Source organism: Falco cherrug, chromosome 2 (genome assembly GCF_023634085.1).
Source record: "Falco cherrug isolate bFalChe1 chromosome 2, bFalChe1.pri, whole genome shotgun sequence".
Classification (NCBI taxonomy): Eukaryota; Metazoa; Chordata; class Aves; order Falconiformes; family Falconidae; genus Falco; species Falco cherrug.
The window spans coordinates 99032268-99046683 of record NC_073698.1 but is presented as its reverse complement, the minus strand read 5'-3'; positions in this window follow the sequence as shown (position 1 = coordinate 99046683).

The following is a 14416-nucleotide window of genomic DNA, read 5'->3' as shown; positions in this document are numbered from 1 at the left end:
AGTATCAGAGAAAAAGGTATACATAAACCTTTGTGTGTAACGATTTTAACTGTTGTTCTTATTATTGACAACAAATACGTGGCTTTCTCTATAAGGCGTGTTATCTTTTTGCCCATAATATTTTGAATATAAAACTATGAGATCTTATGCAAATTGGGAGGCAGTGTAATATGAATGAGAGGGGATGTGGAAATCATTGACTGAGATGAAGCACCTAGGCATCTACACAATCACTGCAGCCTTTTTTAATATATGAAGGACAATCATAATCTCTAATACTGAGCACAAATCATGCAGTTCAATATACTTAATTCCAATACAGTTGTTTTGGTATCTTTGTTGACCAAAGCCTGTTTACAAAAGAGTTAACACTATACCAAGATTATCTGTTACTCTTCTTATTCTGTCTGGTTATGGAATAATAATTTTGAAACTGAAGCAAATTCTATACAGCAGAGAAAATCTTCATCCTAAACCAAAAGTAAACAAAAGCATCACATTTACTTGTCATAGATGCTGTTCTCTGAATGGATGACTCAGTATGTGCTCTTACAGTACCTAAACCAAAAGACTACCATCCTCATTAGAGTTCCTGAGTGCATGCTTTGCTTTCAAATTTGCTTTGCAAGCAAGTCACAGTTGTTATACCAAATACAACCCAAAGACATCTATTTCTAATGTTAAGATTACTTGTTACTACAATGTGCCTCTATTAAATCAAGCATTTCTCTTAGAGACAAAATGAATGTTAAAGGTCATTTCTACTGTGAAAAGTGCAAATTTCTACAAAGCATTTTAGTAACATCCTTTCATTGACCATATTCCCTTAAGCAATGACCACAGGAGAGCTAACACATTTTTTTGCCATCAGTTTGTTGGCTGCAGACTTTAGACGTTTCATCAATTTAGCCCTCAGGATTTTTTGTCTCGTTTCACAAACACTGGCTGAAATTAAAGTGATTTTATATCCTTTTCTTTATGAATGAATGGTTTCTTTTCTGTTTCAGTCTTAGCTCACTGTTAGAAAGAAAAGTTTTGTATTGTTTTAGTCATTTTTTGTTTCTTACCTATCTGATGTGTTTAATTTACTGTAGTCTGCAAACTACAGAACAGTCTACATTCTTTCACTAGTTTCATAGTGAGCCCTTCCTCTCCCTGCCTCTGACCTCTGTTATTTCTAAAACAGTTTCACTAGTCAGCTGTGAATATGTAAGCTTTTAAGAGAATTACTTTGTCCCTCCTATCCCCTTAATTGCAATCAATCAGCTGGTTTTACTCACTAACTTCAAACACTATCTGATGCTGACTTCAAAGACATTTATTCAAAGGGTTTATTTTTCATACTGGCATAAAGAGAGACAGCAAGTCAAATATAATTGGTTGGAGTAGAGAGAAGTACTTTATGTGTAAGCAACATGCTTCCTTTTGCACTGCTTCTCCACTTCTCTGTGAAGCACAGACAAGAACTCATCTCATTTTGTAAACTGCCGTGAGACAATGTCATGTATTTTTTAAATTTTGCTGAGTATGTATATATAACCAGGATTCAGTAGAATATCAAGGTGGTTCTTTTAATTACTTATTCCATAACTGTTTCAGCAGTTTCCTACTTCAAAAAAAATCCTGTTATGAGGGATCCATAAGTGTGTGAGAGTACGTGCCTCTTTCAGAGTCAATCAACCAAAAGGCTCTGAAAAGTGGCATTGGGACTGCATGTGCATTATATATACTACACAGACCAAGCAAAGAATGCATGCTGAAAATATCAATTATCATCAACAGTTCTAGAGCCAGGCCAGCTAATCACCTCTTCAGCTTCCACCAATAGGAAATCTGATCCAAATTGGCAGAATGAAGAGCATGGACCTTAAGGTACATGCAAAACAATCTAGTATTGCTTAGGGGAAAAAAATGCAGAACTGTTTTCTGTGTAGTGCTATTGTCTAGTCCTGCCCAAACTGGGTTAGCTCTCAAACTGCAGATGTGTGTGGAAAACTACCTCTTTTCCAAGAGAACTATGAGAAGTATGTGGTACACAGTACTACTGTGTAACGTTGTGTCTGGATCAGCAGCAGTCCCAAAAGTTTGTGCTGGTGGTGGAGGATTTTTTTTTATTCTTTTTTTTATTATTATTTGTGATTGGATTACAACTCTTGCTGTGTTTGCTTGACCTCACTTTGAAAATCACTGTGTCAGGTGTTTTTACGCAATTAAACTGTCTTATTATGCACGTGTATCCTGGAACAGAGGTAGTCTGCCTGTCTGTCACTTATCTATCCACATGTGTTCTGATGACCCCAAACCTGTATCTTCATGGAAAGCTAATATATACAGATTACTTGCTTCATAAAAGTACCTATTAAAAAATATAAAATAAATAAATTTGTTCTTTAGAAAACACTTAAAATAGTTTCTGAACTCCATACTGAAATAATATCTCCATGCAGCCTGATTCTTACAAACACCTGTTATTAAGATTTTTTTCAGTTTTGGAAGAATACCTAGACAGCTCTATGAATTGTCTGATTTTTGCTGTATACATCTTTCAGATCAGATCATATAATAAGATTATAGAAATGTCTTTGTAAAATTAGGTTGCTGTGATAGAATGTCAGGCTATACTGGGATTAATTGTTTGCATTCTAGCCCCAGATAGTTCAGTTGTTGGTTTATTTTAAGTGACTGTGTTAATCAATCCTATGTCTTTTTTGGAGAGTTTTTTGGTCAAATTATGAGTATTGCTACCACACAAAAAAATCCAAAAACGTCAACAGATGAAAAAGCATGAAACCAGGTCATATTAACATCTCTGTGTACTACATACAACAATGTGAGTTCTAGGAATAAAGAAGAATTTTCTCAGGAATAAAATCAAACCTTTGAATAAAATTAATTGGGATATAATAACATAAGCAGCCTTTTTACTATAAATAACAGGCTTCTAGTACTTTAGGATTTTCAGAGGTGGGGGTGGTAATAACCCCCCCCAACATCTTGAAACACCTAAAAATCTACGGTGTCATATCACTCAATAATTTAATAAGCATAATATTTATAATCCTTTCTTTTTTTCTGCAAGGCAACTTTCCACAGAATTTGCCCATTGAAAGACAGAACAAAGCTGATGTAGACACATCTAGACTCCTGTCCTAATTCCTGGAGTGGGAATATGTCACAGTAGAACAATGGCAAAGGAAGAATCAGCCAGTGTGTTCCAGTTTGTGTTAAAAGCTTGTAGAACGGCCAAAAATTAGTGAAGCCAACAGGTGGCATTTCTGGGCACTGTCCACCTGGGCTCAGATCCTGCACTGCATTTTCTAACTGGCAAGGCAGAAATTCTGGCTTAATGTGATTATCACTCTGAGTATTAATGTATTGGCTCTGGGTTGCAGAGCTGGCCAAGTCATTGCTGCCAAGACATTAATACTCCTTGTGAATAGGAAATTGAGCCAGATTCTTCAACATCAAAGTCAATGAAATCATTATTACTTATGTCCATTCAAACAGTGATTCTCAGCCAGGAGAATCGCTATTCCGAGAATGTAAAAAAAAATAAAATAATCATATCGACAATCTTAAAAAAAAAGAAAAATATAACCAAAGAGCAGAAAAAATTACATTCATATAGATGTCAGCAATAAATACAGATATGTAGATATGAATGCTGTCAAAAATAAGATGAGCAAGATCAGGCCAATAGTTTTTTTTTAAACATGTGAAATCAAGAAATGGAAATACAGTTACAGTTTAATCCAGTCTGATGAGACATAGTAGAACCCAGAACTTTAAAAATAAGATCCTCATACAGGGAGTTTTACCAGGGGATCTTTGAAAATATCACACTACATATTGTCAACCAAACACATCTTATGACCTTTTCAAAGCAAGCTAATTCTCAGCAACTTCATGAGAATATCAGCCCTGTGATTAGACCTCCTACACTGCAACTAACAAATCTGTCAACTGTTTCACTCCTGTGTAGAGTCCAGTGCTGTCTGACCAGGCTTTTTCAGCTACTCTACACAAGAAGGGTGTAATATTTTAATATCAAATTTTCTTTTTTGAAGATATTGGATATTATATGGGTTTTTGATTTAGTGGAGTATGCAGCAATGTACTGAAGTCCCAATACAAGCACAATATAGCAATTGCAATAAACAGTTGGATCACATTACAAACACTATTTCCACCATCAGTCCTTGCACACTCACTGTCACAATGCTGGGCATCCTCAGTCACTGGGAAGGAGTATGTGGGTTGGAGTTAGCTCAAACCCATTGCTGTTTTCAAAGTATTCTGTTGGTTGCTTGGGGTTTATACTCTGTGTTGGGCTGAGCCACAAATACACTTCCCCTATTGCTGGCCTGTCTGGCTTAGAAAGATATGTACACTTTTTTGCAGGGAAGGCCATTTACAGTCATCTTAACAGATTAGTTCAACTGTTAGTCTAAAACAAAGGTCATCCTCTGGTCTCCTGTGTTAAGCTCAGCTTGCTTTACAACAGCTGTGGTTCACCCTGCACTCTTTCTTCCCTGAGCATCACAAGCACATTGCCTGTGTCCATCTTCTCTGAGCCTTCTTCCATTGTAGGGTTTTGGTGACTGGTCACACCATAACGTTGATTTTGTGGCAGCAGAAGGAAACTTCTATTGATAAATAAGCAGGTTTTATTTGTGGGTATATGTCACTGTATGGAATATGTAGCAGTTTTGTTAAGCTAGTGAAAAATAAAAATGTTCTTCACTTATACTGCACCTCTAGGACAAACCATAGATAGAAAGGAAAACTAAATAAACAAATTTTGCTCCTAATCCCAACATTGGCAAATAAGATGGGAAACATCTATTTACCAGGAAATATCAGGTATGCAGACAAATGCACCCAACAGTACCTGTGCTGTCAGAGAAGTTTCCCATGAGTATATACAAAACACACCTATGTCACAGGAAAAGAAACATAAAAAGACTGAGTATTAATTAAATATGGGGTTTTATGTAACTAAGTAACGGATGGATAATGCTAAGAGATTTGGGAAATCCATGAGCCAGGATACCTTACAAGGTATTTTATTCCCAGCATACTTCTCTTGATCTCAAAAAATTTAACATAGTGGATTCTCATTTTATCCACATGGGTCAAGAAGAAAGCTGCTACCACAGGTGGCTAGGAGTGGCATTGCATATCTATATTCCTATGATGGCGTGCGATAACAGATATGTTTTGGCATGCAGTGAGATATCTGGGAGCATTCCTGGATCCTCAGCCATAATGTATCTGCCACATTGGCACAATTGCCCAGAGAAGTGTTCAGTGCTGAATGTCAGTCAAAAAGAAATGGCCTAAAATATTAGTCCAGCCCACATGAACATAAGTAGGAATGACTTAATGGTTTCATTAACAAAAATAACCTCCTGTAGATATCCTCCTGATTCACATTAAAATGTCAAACAACAATCCTGTTATATCGTGAGGTCTTGTATTGACAAAACTGCTCAAAACTTACAGAAAAAATGGTCAATATTTTAATCTGTATTTATTGTTTCATTTTATTACTTCACTTTGGCTTGCTTTCAGCTTTCATTTCCTATTGCTATTATGATAGGAAATAAAATACCATAGGGACGTTTGTTTTTATTTGCTTTCAAATCGTCCTTAGAAGGTCTAATCAAATACATATTGGATAAATATGGAGGTACCTTAAATTTCCACAGTTTCCCTGAGCTTAGGTAAATCATTTTGATTATAAATCAGAATTATAAGGAGCAGGACAGTCAGTTCTAGAGAGCTCACCATGTCTCCAGATTACAAGTGGTAGGTGCAGCACATCCAATAGTTTTGTCATTTTCTTCCTCTTTTTTTTCTATTAATGTATAAAACTTGTTTATAAGTTTGCTTATAGTACAAAACTGCATTTAATACATTTATTTCTGGTAAAATAAGTGAAATATCTAATAAAACATTTCCAGTTTATTTATATTTTCTGATGTCTTACTATAAACTGTGCCACATGTTTAAATACATGTTTACATATATTCTCCAATTATTAAAAAAAAAATCAGCTTTAGTTTTTTTGCATCTCTGAAAGTTAAAGCTAATCAAATTTCTGTTCTGTGCAAGGAAAAATATTCAGTTGGGTGTTGATCATTTGTTTTATGTTTTATTCACTGATTTCTTATCATAAGTAAATAAAGTCTAGGTTTTCTTTGAGAATTCTTTGTTGATTCATCAGTTCATATCAAGACTACTTAGTAATATTTTGAAGGATATGATTTGACAAGTTATTTATGGTACATAAATTGCTTCCTTTGCTTATATTTAAAGTATTATGCAAGCAGTAAAGCCAAATCAATACCAACACAGAGGGTCAGGAAGATTTTTCTACAAAGAAACTTGTTTACATGCCTCATGAAATTTCTTTTCCTAATGAACTTTAAACAAACATACAAGCAAAAAAAAGCTTCATAGACAAAATATTCTAAAAATTATATTGACTGAACAATGTTGACTAGCTCAGCACAGAAAGGTGTTAACTGCTAAAAGCATTAAACTGTCTCTTTTTTATAAGGGATAACAGATTATATTAAATTCCTCAATATTAGTGATTTATCTTGAAGCGCTGTAGCTAGTTGTCCTTCAGTTGTACATCAGCACTCTCACATAGTAATGGTAACAAACATAGAAATGAGCCATATTTGGTTATCTGCTTCTTTGTTCCCAATATACCTATGCTCATTGAAAGGACCTGCAGCTCAGGTGGACACTGTGGAGGGAGCAGGAGATTGCTTCTTCCTTGAGGGAGCTACCTCAGAGGTGGAGAGACATACTGGCATAGGCAGGGGTGGCAGCAGACAGGCAGGGCTTGGGGCTAAAGGGTCACCCTGGGGCCTGAGAAAGCTGTGCAGGGGGTGGGGGGTGGGGGAAGGCACTGAGGTGAGAGAAATGACCTGCCCCTGACTGAGACAGCAAGAGCTGTGCATAGAGTGGTTTTCATTACTGTTATTTTCTAGTTTGCCTGACCTAATTGCCTTGAGATTTTTCTGTGTAGAGTTACGTTTCTCATCCTCACCCCAGTAAAACCTAGCTTTCCTTATTTTAAACCCCTTATGGTATTCTGTGGTGAGACTCCCTGGCACAATCAGCTCAAATCTCTGGCCATCTCGGGACCCTGTCACAACCCCAAGCTGTGAGTGTAAACCCAAAGAGAAAAACAACGTCCCTGTTACTGCAGTCTGGAGGATTGTGCTATGACTACCTGCAGGCAGCGGTCCTGATGCATTTCATTCCCACCACAGTGATCTACAATTCTTTTTATGGATTTCCATGGTCTCTCTCTATATTTTCTGTATGAAGTCTAATTGTGTCACTTTTACTCCTCTGTGGCACCTATTTGTCTCTTCATTCTACTGTTGACAACAGTGGCAAAATAAGATACAATTTGTCTTAGCACACCCAAGTGTAATTTTACATAAATACACTAAACAATGTATGCGATAAAGTTTTTCTGTTTAGGCATGACATTATAGATTTGATGTTCTTAAAACACATCAGCCTTTTTCTGTTAGCTTCTGAAATACAGTTGCAGGTTGTTCTGGATGTTGTCACAGACTTTATCTGTAGTTGCAATGGGAATGCCCATTTTGGCAGGTGAATCCCTTTGTTCTAGTTAAAGAAATATTTGGACATATTCAAACAAGGAAAGCAACGTTTAACTTGTTGTGCTTTAACTTTTACTTACAGTGCTCCCTGTTCTAATAAAATTTTACAGTCTTTGAAATCCCACAGTCAGGGATTTTATTGTTCTTAAATCTCACGTGTACCATGCAAAGCTTTCTGAAACTCAAATGGTTTAATTCTGAAATGGTGAACCCATAAAATGGATATTTTATAAATGATGCAACAATCATTTTCATGAAGCTCCAATCCAGAACAATCCCAGTTAAATTATGCACCAGACATAATAAGAAATCATAAGGAGGAAGGGAAAATATAAGATAATTTCCTAAATTATGGTGAAATGTTCCACTGTTGAGTGCCAGGACAAGATATACAGCATGAGAAAGAAAGACTGTTTTTTCTTGGACTAAAGATAATCTAGAGAGTCATGTGCCTATTAATCCATTGGCCAATTTACAGTTAAAAGTAATGGTATGACAAAAAAACAAACAAAACAAACACAAAAACCCCAAAAGACCAACCAACAAACCAAAACCCCAAAAGAAACTCCCCGAAAAAAACCCTCCAGAACTTGTAAAACTTATAGAGGTTAATTAATCAGTCTCATAAACCAACATGAAATGCTAAAAAACACCCCCCCAAAAGAAACCCCAAAACAACCCACACCCAAAAAACCCCAAAACACCAAAGGAAATAAAGCATTTATACAGAATTTAATCAGATTTTCTTTCGTTGTTTTAGAACTTTGCTCCAATACCTCATGAGAGTTCAACATTTTCCAGCTAAGGATTTTGGTTTGGGTTTGGGGTTTTGGGGTGTGGTTTTTTTGTCAGATGATGCTGACACTGAGTTATCTAACAACCTTTAGAAACTCCATTCCTGAGAACACTTTGTTTTGCATTGTTTTGGGTTTTTTTTCCCAAAAAGTACTGATCTATTTCTAGTATTTCTACTACCTAAAGGTTTAGGAAATCACTGTGGAGCTGCCCAAATGTTGTCACAAGCTGCTGGTGTACAGAGCTCTGTGTCCTTTGACAAGTGTTAGTCTGAGCTTCTTCAAGAGGCTAAAGATAATGGGGAAAAAGTCTGAAAAGTGCATTTGTTCTTGATTTAACTCATAAACACCAGACTCTTCCCCTCTTTAGTATTTCTTTGAATACGAGTTTTTGCAATGTGAATGTTTTAGTGCCTTGGAAAATATTTGTGTGAGCATTTGTTTGAAAGATAAGCATATTAATAATGTCTACTGTTCTTTGATGTGTTTTCACTAATACCTTAAATTACATACCATCACATTTCTTTACATTAAATGGGAAATCAATTTTCCCATTAACAAAAAGTTATTTATGGCTTTTTTGTTCTGTCCTGGAAGATTCAGTGTGAGATGGATACCAGGCTTGAAGATTTGCACTGAATTAATATAAAAGTGTGTAGGTGAAAAACACTGGGAGGTGGAATAAACATCATTAACTCTCATTATAAATAGGAAAAAAAAAAAAGAAAAAAAAAAAGGAAAATATATTTTCATCTAACATGCAAAAAAGGAATTTTCATCCTCACTGAATTTCTTAGAATGCAGTAGGAAAAGACATCGTGAGAAAATCATATTTTTATGATTATGTATTAAATGAAACTGCAGTAATGATGGTTTCACATTAGATTATTTTCATGCTTTACAGCAAGAGAAGGAAATATAAAAATGAATTTTATAATTTTGTCACTAATGAATATCATAATGTAATGCAGCATTATTTTTACATTTATGGGGAGTGACTGGAAAAAAATATGGATATATCTGTGAGCCTTACATGATCTATAGCCTAGCTGCAGGTAGACTCCTCAAAAGATAATTTGTCCTTATTTTCTATAAAATGTTTTCCCGATTTTATTTAAGTTTTGGTTAGTAACCAACCTCTATTAATCAGTTATTATAAATTCAGTGGAGATTAAAATAATTTCAGTGACAGTTTTACTAATGTTGGAATATTTTGTCACAAATAGTAGGGTTTGGGGGTTTTTGACTTTGTGAGACTCATACTTTGTGCTATTAAGAGTCTCAGTTTACATACGGTGGAAACATTTCATCAGAAAAAAAAAAATATAGGACACAAGCAAGACTATATCAGTTTCTTCTCTTACACCACAGTAGATCTAGTCCTTCGGTTTAGGCAAGATAACATGTTTCATTTTTATATGAAGTCATTTGGGGCATAAGCATGTGGTGTCTAGCCCTTGGGGTCAAATGCCTTACTTATTAGAAAAACAAAGACAGGAGACAAGTCATTTAGTTATTATAACTCAGTATAGACTTGTACTAACTGATATCCCATAAATATATTATCAGATGTGTATAAAGGTTAAATAAAGCAAGATTTGTTTTACCAATTGCAAAATGAACACTGGGAAACAAAATTCCTGAGAAATAGAACTTCTGTGTTTTAGACCAATACATTGACCAGTTTCAACTAACGTGAATTTATGTTCAAGTGGCAATCTGGATGCTTAGTAATTCTTTGGTTTTGAGATATGGTCCTTGAAGAAGACTGATAAAATAATTTGTTTTCCCTTTGAAAGACAGGCAGAGAGGCTCAGTCATTTCTCAAATAGCAAAGGGTTATGCTCACAGAAAGATTTGAAGGGCTGCAGAGAGAAGAGGGTAAGTCACAGTAAAGAGCTGAGAATTCATGATGCAAGATTAAGAGATTGCTGAAAGTTGTAAAAACCAGACAGCTGTGCCTTGGATGCTATAGAAGGAAGTCCCTTCCTAGGAGAGGACTGTGAGTGATTTGCTGCCATTCAGAATACCACAGAGTTGTATGAAGTAAGATCGTGGAAGCATTAGTTTGTTCTAAAGGACAGAGTGAGCAGAGAGCTGTTATAGGTAAACCTTTATTTATTTCTAAACCTACCAAATAACTTTGAGAGATGTAATTTAAAAAATCTAGTTCAGTTCATCTTCTGTTAGAAACTGTTTGTTTGGAGAGGAGAGTTAGAAGACATTGGTCATTTTTTTAATTTAGTCCACGAAGAAATTGTATTCGTTTATGTCAAAGCACCGGGGAATTTGGATTTCAGAATAAGTTAATATAATAGCCTCCAGTCTCTGCTATTGAATACCCAGGGATTCAGTAGAGAAATTAATGTAGATAAGGCCTTCAAAACTTCACTTACTGGATTGTGAAGGTTTTTTTATTCACATGTGCTTAAAATATTTTTCAGTAAAAATTTTCAGTGTGCTCAGAAAATTGGCAATTTGTTTACAACAATGGAGAAATATGTTTCAAATAAGGTCTGGCATTTAGAAAATTAGTGAATGAATAAATAAGGAAACTGTATTTAATTACTCAATATACAAAGACTGTATGTTCAACATCAAACCAGATGGAAGCATACCGGATTAAAAACCAGTAAAACACGCATCTATTCATTTCTATTGTAGGATTTACAACCAAAGTTATAAAATGTATCAAGATGAAATGCACGTTAAAAAAAAAAAAAAAAAAAGTCATCATTAAAAAGGGAGAATAAGTTATCATGAAATCAAAACACCCTCAAATGTGCTAGTTAAATTCAAAGTTCATGACTGTGTATCCTAGTCAGAAACATATTCTGTGGTCATTTGAGTTGGTCAAAATTCAGTCGTATGCTACATGTTTAGAAAGCGACACATTTGTATGAGTGTATCATCATGTAAGACTACATATGAAGCATGTAAAACCTTATTTATTAATAGTCTAGAGACTTGGCTATTGTCTGTTGAGGGATTATTTCCAGTCTTTTACATTGTGCTTTTTGATGGGGATGACTCATGTTTGGGAAGTAACTGTGATTAAGGTTTGAATCAGACAATATTTGTTTACTGTTTCACTTCACAAAAACCTTGAGGCATGTTTCCTTTCAGAGGAAACTATCGATTTGTATTCTGCTTCTTTAAAAAAAAATAAAAATACTGCAATTGTAACATCAGTGAGTAGAAATTTAATCCCTTTTATACGTAAATAATTGAGATTTGAAACATAGCAGAAATGCACTTGGTTTGGGGTTGTGGTTTTTTTTTCAAGGACCTATTGGAACCAGATTTTAGGTAGCTGCTGCAGACTCTACATATAAAAAAGTGTGCATTGTCTCTCCTTGTTTTTTCACCATCACTAACTCTTCTCTGTGTGCCAAAAAAGATGTCAACAATAAACAACAATGAACAATTTTGAAGTTCAGAAAAGTTTATGCATCTAGCAACAGCCTGACTTCCTTCTTTTCTGCCTGAAAGATACATAGTTATTGTCCCAGAAGAAATGTTAATCTACTTGCTGATAAATATGATTTATTTTATTTCATTTTGGATCTTCAGGATGTGGAAGACTAGAAACAAAAGTCCTTTGGTCTAGATGATGAGGTAGTAAACATAAGAACTAAAAAAAATCCACATTGTTGCATCGACACTAAAACAGATATCTCACTGGGCTGCTTGCTAAAGAATATTGTTCTGATTCCTTAAAGTCTTTGCAGATAGGGTGCTAGTCATAACACATCAAAGAAACTTATGCAGATTGCCTTTATACAGCATTTGATACGATAGATGGCTTTGTGTTTAACTAACCCTGCCTCAGTCCAAGTCATTCTGGTTTCCTTGATGTGCCTCCACACTGGAAAATATTTATAACTTCCCAAATACTTGTGTGGCATCAGTTTTGCAGGTTACATGTTTTGAGGTTCTGACCTCAGAGACGAGCCATTTGTAATCATGTCAGGTCATTAAAAAAAGATTAAGTTAACAAATAAGCTGTGTGCAGAGCCTTGATTTTACCCTAGGAAGTATTTCTGTTGAGCTTTAGTAGCTAGGAAGGCTGATTTAGCAGAAAGAATGCTGGGATTGTGATATGCCCTATTCTTTGCTTTTTCTCCTATCCTACAATCTCACACTGAGATTATAGGAACTGAGATCTTTCCTTCAAAGGAAGAGATAAGTACAGATATACGTGTAGAAGCCTTTGCATTATAAATCTATTCAAATCACACCATCAGGGAAAGATTGACAGTGCTGTGCTTCCAGATACACTGAAATTAAAGGCTTTTACAAAACTTCCCTAGCATCTTTATAGTGCTTCAATGGACCCTGTGGGTGAACAGTTTCTTTTATTTACTATGAGAAAGAACAGAATAATTATCAGGCGACATCTCTGAGGAAACCTTCACAGATATTTCTTCTCCTTTGCTTCCAGATGCGTGCATGCTGAAGGGATAATTGGGTCCTACAATACAGCAGAGAGGAAAGGTTCACCAATTCAGTGGTAATTACACTACAATTAGCAACATTCTTATGCCATATTCTGTGAGCCTGTTCATATTTAGTTGAAAAGAATTACTCTTCTGAAAATTATCTGTAATGCTTCTGTACAAGTTCAGAGTCAATGCTACCGAGTGCAACCCTTTTAGAATTAAAAAACCCAAACAATGAAGTAAAATTTTAATGCCACCTTATTATTTGTATTACTAATTGAATATTGTTGTTGGTACACAATGTTCCATCAACCCGGCCTCTGGAAAAAAAAAAAAAAAAAAAACAAAACAGGAAAAATAGCAATGCATATTGTAGTATTTTATCAGTACATTGCATTCAAACTATCAGTAGAATATTCGTTTCAACAGACCTGAAAGCATCATACGTATCAAAGAAAGACAAATTCACCAAATAAATGCTAGTAAGTAAGAATTTCATGCCTGGGGCACAAGCTAGGTGAATCGTGTGGAAACTGAGAACTTTCATTAGAGACAAATTGGGAAGACAAAGCAGAAGTTTACTGCCTGATAATTATAGATTAATACCTGTGATATGTCATCTCTTGTTCACCTTGCTTTTGATTTTCTATCATACCCTGAGGTTTATTTATTTCAGCAGTGAGTCTTCTAATCTGAGAGGGGGTTTTGGCAACTGCCAAAAAATAAAAAGCTTAGATAATGAAATCGTGCTCTATGTAATTTTATTTCTGCAAGTCTTGTCCTTTGCAGTTCTGCTTTGTTTTGCCACTTTGTCTTAACATTGTTATATTTCTTCCTTTTTTCTCTTGTTTTCCTTCTATTCAAATGCATCTTGTATTAGCAATTCTTTCCATTAATCCTCACACAATTTTCATACTCAGTTCCCCTTTCTCCCTCTTTTCACCCGAAATAAGTGAAACCAATCCAGGATACCAGATGCCTAGAATAAAGAAAAAACAATATTTTTGTAACTTAGCCGTATATATACATATTAGGTGGCAATGTTATCTGCTATTTATGATTCCTGAAAATTCCCATTAAAAGACCAAATTTTCATTTTTGATGGTTTAGCTAATCTTTAAAAATGTAATAATTGTTAGTGGCAGGAATTGTTCCCAAGTTGAACTGCTACCACGTGGATTTTAAGTTTTTTATCAAAATAAAGCAGCCTGACATTGTGGAAAATAAATGGTTTGTACATTTGGAAAAAAAACTTTGATTTTTTTCACTGCAAGGTTCAACAAGAGCAAAATTCATGGTTTAATGACTTCTGTTCATCATGCTGTCAAGATAGCATGTCATTTTTACCATTCTTCAAGAAATTTGCTCCCACTTAACCAAGCTCTGAAGCTCTCAATAAAATCTTGATTTTCAAATCTTCAGGAGAAAATTCCTTAAATTTTAGAAGATTAAGTATTCACACAAAAACTTCATCAGCACTGTTCCAGTACAGAGCTGAAGAAGGTAAATGAGACTTTGCATGAAA